Below are 8895 nucleotides of genomic sequence, written 5' to 3'. Positions count from 1 at the left end.
TTACTAGGAGCAGAGAACAGACAGCAGAATTGGATAGCTTGACTGATGTGAAACATCAAGTTCATTAAAAAGAAGAGAGGGTCATTAACACATTAACACCCATAGAAAGAAGAGTTTAGAAGGGATCAAGCAGATTACAATGAGCCATGAAGTCAATTAACTCCCTCAGCACTATAAATGATGCTGCCACTGCCAGGCAGTTGCTTTTAAACTTTGGGTGAAGCAGGAATCAAAAGTGGGGTGCAAGTGCACCAGTGCATCCCCCTGGATCCACCCCTGGAAGCAGCTATATGCCAAAGAAGAACCTGGGTCCAGCTTGTAGCACCTAATGCTCCAGTCAGTCTGTCCACCACCAGCAGCATAGACACTTCTGTCTCTGCCAGCCTAATGTTGTTCCTGTGACAGGGAGATTTTTCATGGAGCTGCTACAGCCCCTCTATGCTGCTGGGGTGACATAAAGAGTTGTAGGTGGCCAAAATGCAGTCCATGCTCTCAACCTCTTGCAAAGCTGCGTTGTTTTATGTTCTTTGTTCACACTTGTCAGATCCTTTTTCACTGTCAGAGGAAAGCTTGGAAGCATGTTCACTAAGAGAAACACCTTATCAGGTCTGCTTTTCACTTTTAACAAGTAGTTCTGCAATGTTGTTGTAATTTTGTAAGTCTAGGCAGTGCATTGCACAGCAGTTTTTGTCATAGAATTCCCAGTGGTTTATGGTCTGTTTCTGTTACAGTCTATTTTTACTCATATATTGATGAAGTCACTCACAAGCTACAGCAATTGCCAGAATTTGTTTTTCAATTTGAGTGTGGTTCTCTTTGGTTTTACTCAGGGCCTTAGAAACACATGCCATGGGACAATAATCCTGTAGTATGGCAGTTACACTTGGTTGCGTGGGTTGAATAATGTTACTTTGACCAGACCAGTTAGCCAATGTTTGAGTTCTTGCAGGTTGTTTCTCTAAGGAGGAGAAATTCGTGGTGAAGTCAGTGAGTTTTTTGACCTAGTTCTGTAAGAGAACAAAAGACAGGAGGTAGGTTTTGGGTTTTTTGGGTGTGATTCCAAACTTCTTTCCAGACAGCACTGTACCCCAAATCTCTCTCTCTCCCTCTCCCTCTCTGCTTTTTCTCTGGTTCACATTACAAATTCTTCTCTGTCTGTCAGTGTGACCATGTTGCTTCCTTCCCTGCATTTACCTTTGCTGCTTCCACTGCTTCTCTCTTATTGCAGCTCCATCAAAAAGTACATAGCCTTTCTTTGTTTGCATTCAGGCGTTCAGTGAAATCCCTCTATCCACCTCGCTCCCATTCCCTGACTGAACTTTCATGTGGCTGGGCTTGGGGCAGTAGCTCATTTTGTTTCACGTATTTATTCCTTATCGGAGCTTAATTTCTTTTTATGTTTATCCTGAATGGAGTGCGGCGGTTACACCCACAAACGTTAACAAATCTCAGGAGCTGACAATAACATGTTATTTCACTACCCTACCAGGTTAATCATTTACGTTGTATCTTAATGCTTTCCTTGATGCATGTGTTCTTAAGGGCACACTCAAAGCAGCATCAATGTACTGTATAATATCTGTCTTAATCCTTTAAGATACCTGCCTTAAATCTTTCAGAATCTTTTTGCATCCATTCTATAAACATGCTGCACACACATTTGATTGTCTGTGTAAATTATTTCTTCTATCCAAACACGTGGCATTTTGATGTTCTGCTGTTTCAAACTCTGCTTCAGTGATTCCCAAGGATGTGCTGCAACACCAGGGGCGGGCAATTATTTTGAGCAGAGGGCCACTTACTGAGTTTTGGCAAGGCATCGAGGGCCACATAATAGGCAGCCCAGGGCCTGATCCTTGTTGTGGGAGCACAGCCTCGGCCCCTTCCCTACCAAGCATTTTGCTTGGCGCACACACCTCGGGGCAGATAGTAGGGAAGGGTAGACTGCAGAGAGAATGAAGACCGCCAAGTTTCAAGAAGAAACTTTCAGCCAGGGCAAATTAATATTAATTTTCTAAATTTTTTAGGGGCCCCGCAGGCCGGATAGAACAGCCGCAGCTGGCCCCCAGGCTGCATTTTGCCCACACCTATGCAACACACTAGTGTGCCACAAAAAATTATATGTTATCAGTATCAGAGCTGGCCCAGGAGACGTGTCACCTGGCTTGCAGGGCCTCCTCATGGGTCTGGAAATGTGGTAGTGGAGAAGTGGTAGTATTTGACATTGCCACGGTTCCCCCACTGCCAAATTTCCCAGCCCCATGCACAAGGATTAGACCCTGGCTGGGCTGAACCCATGTGGCGGGATCAGAGCAATGGATCAGATCTGGCTTGTGGACCAACCCAGCATTGCTCATCTGGCCTGTGGATCCAAAAGGTTAGGTACTACTACTTAAGTTTTACATATATAGGGTATAAGAGTGAAGTGTGCTGCCAATTTTAATCCAGAAAAAAATGTGTGCCCAAGGTATCAACATTTTGGGAAACTGCTCTACTTAGTGCTATTTGTGCCTATTATGTTGCAAAGGCAGAGTTTGCTATGTTAATGTCAGGTGGTCTCAAATCATTGTGTCGCACCTACTGTGCTTTTGTTGTGCTTTGCTCCAGTTCGCTTAGCCCTTTGCTTTGTAAATTTACTAAGAACCTCAACCCAGAACTCTGCTTCTGTCTCATCGGTATTATCCTAAGAATTTTTTTGCTACAGCTGTATGTTCAGAACTTAAATTTGCTCGTACACACGCACGCACACACAGAGGCACATGTACACAGCTTTGGAGTCGCCTCGGAGATCTGGCCATAGGATATAATGAGGAATCAATGAAATATCTATAACTTTGGGGTTTTTTGTCCGATTTGGATTAAACTTGCAGAATGGTAGCCTCTGCTAAGTGCATGAAACCTATCAAGTTTCAAAAAGATCGGTGCAGGGGTTTGGGGGGACTGCACCTCAAGCTGCGGACAAGCAAAACTTGTGCCATGGGTGACACTGTGTGCTAAGGCGCAGCGGGGTGACAGCTGCAGGGATGGTGACCCTGGCTGTGACGCCTGTCAGCTGTGGAGGAGATCGGTGCAGGGGGGTTTTGGGGCCCTGCACCCCGAGCGCTGGCAGGTAAAACTCGTGCCAAGACTGTGTCTGTCTTGGGGCACTGGATTGTCTGTACTGAATCTTTCCGCTCCTTAGCCTGGTTTTGTAGGTGCTAATTGCTGCTCATTAAGTTGTTATGTAGTAGCTAGGTCCTGTGTATTGAGCTGGTCCCTGAGTCCCTGGTCCCTGGTCCCTGAGTGAATCATGATTGAGTGATTGGTAACTGGTAACACAGCAGCTCAGCAGCCAGGCCTGCAGCAGTGTCTCCCCTCCCACCCCAAGACAGACACAGTCAGTCCCACAGCACCCATGGCACCAGTTTTGTCTGTCAGCAGCTTGAGGGGCAGTTCCCCCCAAACCCCTGCCCCGATCTTCTTGAAACTTGGCAGGCTTTGTGGCCTCAAGCAAGAGCTACCACGTCTGCAGTTTTCACCTGTCCTGTGCTGTAACACATAGATATGCCAGGATTTTTGCTTTCAAGAATTTGGGGTGCCGTTTCCCCCAAACTCCTTACTGATCTTCTTGAAACTTGGCGGTCTTCATTCTCTCTGCAGAGTCTACCATCACTGAAAATTTATCCAAATCGGACAAAAAACAAAGTTATAGATATTTTATTGATTCCCCATTATGCCCTATGGCCGGATCTCCAAGGCGGTTCCGAAGCGCTTCGGGAAGCCGAACGAGGCGGCGCTCCGACCCAGACGTGCTGCTTCCCACCCCGAAGCGTCCGAAGCTTCTCCGGATCCAGAGCTCTGTCGGAAGCTGTGCACAGCCCTACTGCTTTCAGTCTCTTGCTAAGCTGAGACTCCTGTGTTGCAGTGTAGATGACATTCAGCTAAGTCAGACAACAAGCAAATACAATGGTTTGTCTGGATTTCTTACCGTTATTTCAAATGTCTTATATCAGGTGTATCAAACGTGTGGCCCCTGGGCCAGCTGAGTGGTGTGGGCTTGGTCATAGTGTAGTGAGCGTGTTTATTTTTACCCTGAAATAGAATAGTGTTCTGATAGCATACTGTTAAGTTAACAATAATTTGGATTATTAAGAAGTATTAGCTTTGCAGCTGAATACAAGGCATGACCTGTGGCCTAGCAATGCCGCTGACCACAAGGCAGAATGATAGCTAAGCCTTTGCTTGTGTCAAGTAATCATTTTAACTGTGTTAAGCATTTTCTGAGTAAAATGCGGCAAGTGAATCTGTGTCTGTGCTGTAAAATCAGCTACAGCAAAGAACAAGATAAGACAAAGAAGCCATTGTTCTAAGTACAGTGATCGTGTCCTTAAGAAGTATCTACTACTGCAAGTTCTTGCTAACATATCATAATGTTACTGTTACTTAACTTTTAGCTTTTAAAAAGTGCTAGTTCAGCTTAATAGAAATATGCTGTTATGAAGATTTATAAAGCACTGCCCAAGTATTGCTTTTGTTAACCCTATAGTCTTGCCTTGTTGTAAAAAGTATAAAAGATCGCCTCACCCTTGAGGGGGGGCCATTTTGCCTCTTTGCTGGTTTAATGGTCATTGCTCGAGCAAATATACTGCAGTAAACCTTTACCCGTGGTTGTCTGGTTCCTATGCAGCTAGACAATGAACCCCAGGGAGTTTTCTCCCACCACAATAGGCCGGATGAATGGTGCATGGCCGCCCCACTCCTTCCAGTCTGTGGTCCAGTGGGAAGATGCCCAGCGTCCTGGGTGCACTTGCCTACCAGTGTGGAAACAAACTGCAGCACCACTTTTCTTCCCACAGAGCTGCTGGGGCTCAAACACTGCAGCTCTCACCTGGGCTCTTGGCTGCTGCCATGGGAAAAAGCTGCGGTGCCAGGCTCTTTCCTTTGATGCTGCTGGAGCTCCAGAGCCCTGGCTCTCACCTGGGCACTTAGCTACAGCCACGGGAAGGTCCCTACCATCAAGGCTGTGGGCCAGATGACATAGGTCTATGGGCTGGACCCAGCCTGCGGGCCACGTTTGACATGACTGTCTTACATGAACCCTTGTAAAAGAATCCAAATAGAGTGCGACCAGGCATGGCCTCCACCCAGCTGAAGATGTGATGTATCAACCTTAGATCTTCTTGTTTATAAATTTTGTGGTCAAGTTAACAGGCTTCAGAGTGTATTGGCCAGCTAAGCCAGCTTTATGAGAACTTTGCCTCACCAGAGCAGCACAAAGCATCAAGAGCATACTGTTAGATCAGAGCTTTAATTTGCAGTTGGCTCACAAGTTTAATTACCTGAAGCACAGGATCATTTTAATTTTTGATGTGAAACACATAGGCAAATTTACCAAGTAAATTTACCAGGATATGTGACTGTCCTTGCTGTGAAGAGAGGGAGGTTATTCCATAAGTTCAGGAAATCCCAACAATGAAATCACAGAGGTGGGCTGGGATGAAGGAGGTTCAGAAATAGGTGAGAGTAGAGGTTTGTAGGAAGGGGATGAGGGGAGATGAGCATGATTCAGTGGAGAGCATGAAAGGTGATTATGGGGCAAGGTGGATACCGTGAGGAAGTAACACTGGCTCTGTTGAGGTGCAGGGTCAGGGGTCTCAGTGAGCAATGAGTAGGCCTGAGATACAAATGGGACCTGAAGTGTAAGACAAAATGTGCAGAGACAGCAAAAAATGTTCCCAGGCAGGGGTCTGGGGTGGGCGGTTCCGACCCTTTGCACCAAGCAATGGTGTTTAGAAGCCTCCTGTGCTGCTGCATCTACTGCACTAGGTACTGAAGCTTTACTGCTGCAGCTGAGGCACAGGGAAGCCAGTACAGTGGTGAGACACTGGGAGGCTGGCCATAGGCACCCTCATTCACACAGTGCCTGTCTCCCTGGCAAAGCCCCTTTCCCTGCCTTATATACCATCCCCTGCCCTCCCACCTGCTATTATTTCTCCCACAGTTCTGTTCACTACCCCTCAGTGTCCCCACCCCAGCCAACAGCACCGTGGAGAGCTTTGGTGAGGAGCCATCAGAGCTCACTGCACATCCATGATGCAGCCAAAGCATGGGGGGGAGGCACAGCCCCCTCGCCCCATTCCTGGTCCACTACTGGATGTGAAAGTGGTGCAGCCATGTTCCCCTATCCTCCCACTGGTGTCCCATGGCCTAGAAAGGGAGGCAGTTTACCCAGCAGGAGTGTCACTGCAGCCCCTCTGGTCATCTCTCTTGTCTGAGGAAATGCAGGAGCCAGCATTCATCCACAAAACCCTTCAGAGATGGGAGTGCTGGAACTAGTAGGCCATCACCACACTGACTCATCAAAAGAATTACAATATATAAACCAAGTGGAGACCTGATGTATTGACCCGGCCTTGTCTACAAGCTACAGTCCCAACTGTGAGAGGTTATGGCAAGGGCCAGATGAAGATATAGGCACTGTATGTCATAACTAGGGCTTTGCCTCTGAGAAGCTAGACTGCATGAGCAGAGCTATGAAGCACTCCAAGGTGTCTCAGGTCTCAGATTTCTCCAAACCTAGTTGCAGCCACTACCTGCATTATCTCCAGAGCATGGTGGTCACAGCTTCTCTTGCATAGGTTTAATGTCCTCTCAATTTCTTGGCAGAGTTGGTGGGGAATTTTTGACAAAGCATTCAGAGAATGCAGATCTGACAAAACTGAAAGATTACACAGAAGCATCTTAGTTTTGATAAACTTTTGCCCTGCACAGGGAAGTCTCTTCCAGTTTGTCTAATGGGTTGCTCAGCTGGCCTGTCTCATGGTCGGGATCTTGGCCTGTGCAGGTATCTTTGGAATTCCTTGGAGCTCCAGCTGTAGCCAGGACTCAGCTCCTAGCACCTGGATCCCCCATGTGCAGGATGAAATCTGGACACTTCAAACACACAGTTCAAGCCAGTTCTCTCTTGGGGTTGAGACCCCAAGTTCTACACCTGGGTCAAGCTGGCTCCTACAGGGCTTCTCAGCTACTTGCCATCCAGCTGAAAACCCAGCCTTTCTGACACTTATGGCTGGAGATCTCTACTGTAGGCTTCCCATTCCACAGGCCCCAGGAGCTGCAGAAGGAATCTATGGCAGTCAAGAGGGCCCAGGAAATTTTGAGGCAGCCAGCAGCCAGCTCCAAAAGCCAAAATGCTTTGGTTCTTGTGAAATGAAAAAGGAATGGGAACAGAATGGAGTTTCCCTTCTGCTGGGAATTTTGAAAATTGTAACGCTTGTTCTATACCAGGCAGAAGCTTTTTATGAAATGTCAGCATTTTCTGTAGAGCCGAAATTCCATGTTTTGACCTTAAGGCAGTGTCTCCTGCAGCGGGTTCTGCATCCTGCTCTTTACCCTCTTGGAATCCGTACATTCTGGTTGCGGCAAAGTAAAAAAGTGACAAGTGACATTATTCCCTTGCATAACTTGCTTGTCAGCTCAGAAATGCGGAGGTTTTGTCAGAAGGCAGAGCAGAGGTTGTGGCTGGGCAGGAATTGTGGAGGGCTTCTGTGAGCATGTCTGTCTGTGCGGTAGCTTGTGAGCAGTACTGTGGCTAATGGCTGCTACTGTTATAGCTCATTATCCCTTTAAGAAATATTGAGCTAAAAGAAGAAATCTGAGTGCTGATTCATAGGCAGTCTTTGAATGCGGCTGGGAAATCCCCTACTAGGGGCAGCTTGTGACAGAGAAATGTGTTCAAGTCGCCTGTGAAGAGATGTCCACTCACACGGGGCTAACACGGGGTGTTGCTTCCTGAGCTAGCTCCAAAGAGTCTCACTCAGAGGGTGGAGACTGGCTGGCAGTCTGAATTTTCCCCCAGTTTCACTTTCTGTGCTTAGGCTTGTTTTGGGATTGGCTAGTGACTCAGCCTGGTGTGTTGGTGTGAGACTCCTCACCAAGTCACTGCAGAAATGAGGAAGTGTTGGATCCCCGATGTTCAGTACAGTCAGAACCTTTCCGAGGAGCAGGTTGTGAAGGGGCTGCTAACCGCCTGGTAAGTCCCCTAGTGCTTTTTCCCGGGCAGAACCGGTCTCTTTCCTCCTCTCTGTAGCTCTTTTCATATTCCTTTGCGCAGTGAAGGACTTAGAAAGAGGCACATGAGCGGCCTCTGTGATTCCTCCTGGCAGCCTCCCTGCCTGGGCACACTGCCCTGCCGGCTGGACGCCGGGGTTTGGATTTGGCTTAACTTGTGGGAGAGTCAGAATCCCCTGCTTGTCTGGCAGGGACTGACGGGGACAGGGGTGTTTCTCTAGCAGACATGAGGCCGTCTCTAACCACTGGCTGATGAATGCTGGTGCGTTCAGAAAGTTATAAGGGATCTGAAAGCACTGAAATGGGAGAAACGATACTTTCCGATCACAAGTGGGACCCAAGTTGCAGATGCTCTCAGCTCCTCCCAGCCCTGAGGCCTAAGCTGGGGACAGGAGAAAGTCGGAGGTCTGTTTTTCAGTATTGCTGCAATCATTCTATTAAAATCACCATATGGTAGGACAGCATAAAACAAAGCAAAGTTTACACCGCTTCCTTACGTCTTCTGGCATTGTCTTGAGCAACATGTGGGAAGCATTAAGGTTGTGCTACTGCCTGTCAGAAAAAACACAATCCATACTTGCTGTTAAGGTGAAGGATTTTATAAACAAAACCCTGGTCATTATGTTTTTTGATTTTTAAACAAGATGAATATAGCACTGTCATGGCTGTAGCTAACAAGAAATGTTAGCAGCACACTCAGTTAAAAGGCCATTTATACCCCTTTAACACATTCCTGACCATCTCTTCCTCCCCTTTGCCCTCGGGCTGCCCTCTGGTTCCTTTGAGTTCAGTTGTCCTGTTCCCCCATTTACTGTACTAGCACTTGCCTATCTAAATACTTATAGT

General features: G+C 47.2%; 1 protein-coding gene across 4 annotated transcripts in view; it reads left to right on the top strand.

Annotated features, from left to right (window-relative positions):
• Positions 1-1011: 1011 nt before the first annotated feature.
• The window catches only part of LOC102374052 (mucosa-associated lymphoid tissue lymphoma translocation protein 1-like), a 61099-nt gene continuing 53215 nt past the window's right edge, over positions 1012-8895 (top strand). The window contains exon 1 of one of the 4 annotated variants that reach the window (XM_025199916.1): positions 1012-1031. The gene's annotated coding sequence lies outside the window, so the exon portion shown is untranslated. Of the gene's footprint in view, positions 1032-7781; positions 8012-8895 lie in introns of those variants that run through there. The other 3 variants (XM_025199918.1, XM_025199917.1, XM_025199915.1) reach the window with 3 other exon arrangements.

Source organism: Alligator sinensis, unplaced genomic scaffold (assembly GCF_000455745.1).
Source record: "Alligator sinensis unplaced genomic scaffold, ASM45574v1 scaffold1097_1, whole genome shotgun sequence".
NCBI classification, from domain to species: Eukaryota; Metazoa; Chordata; order Crocodylia; family Alligatoridae; genus Alligator; species Alligator sinensis.
This window is presented reverse-complemented; position numbering and strand designations above follow the sequence as displayed.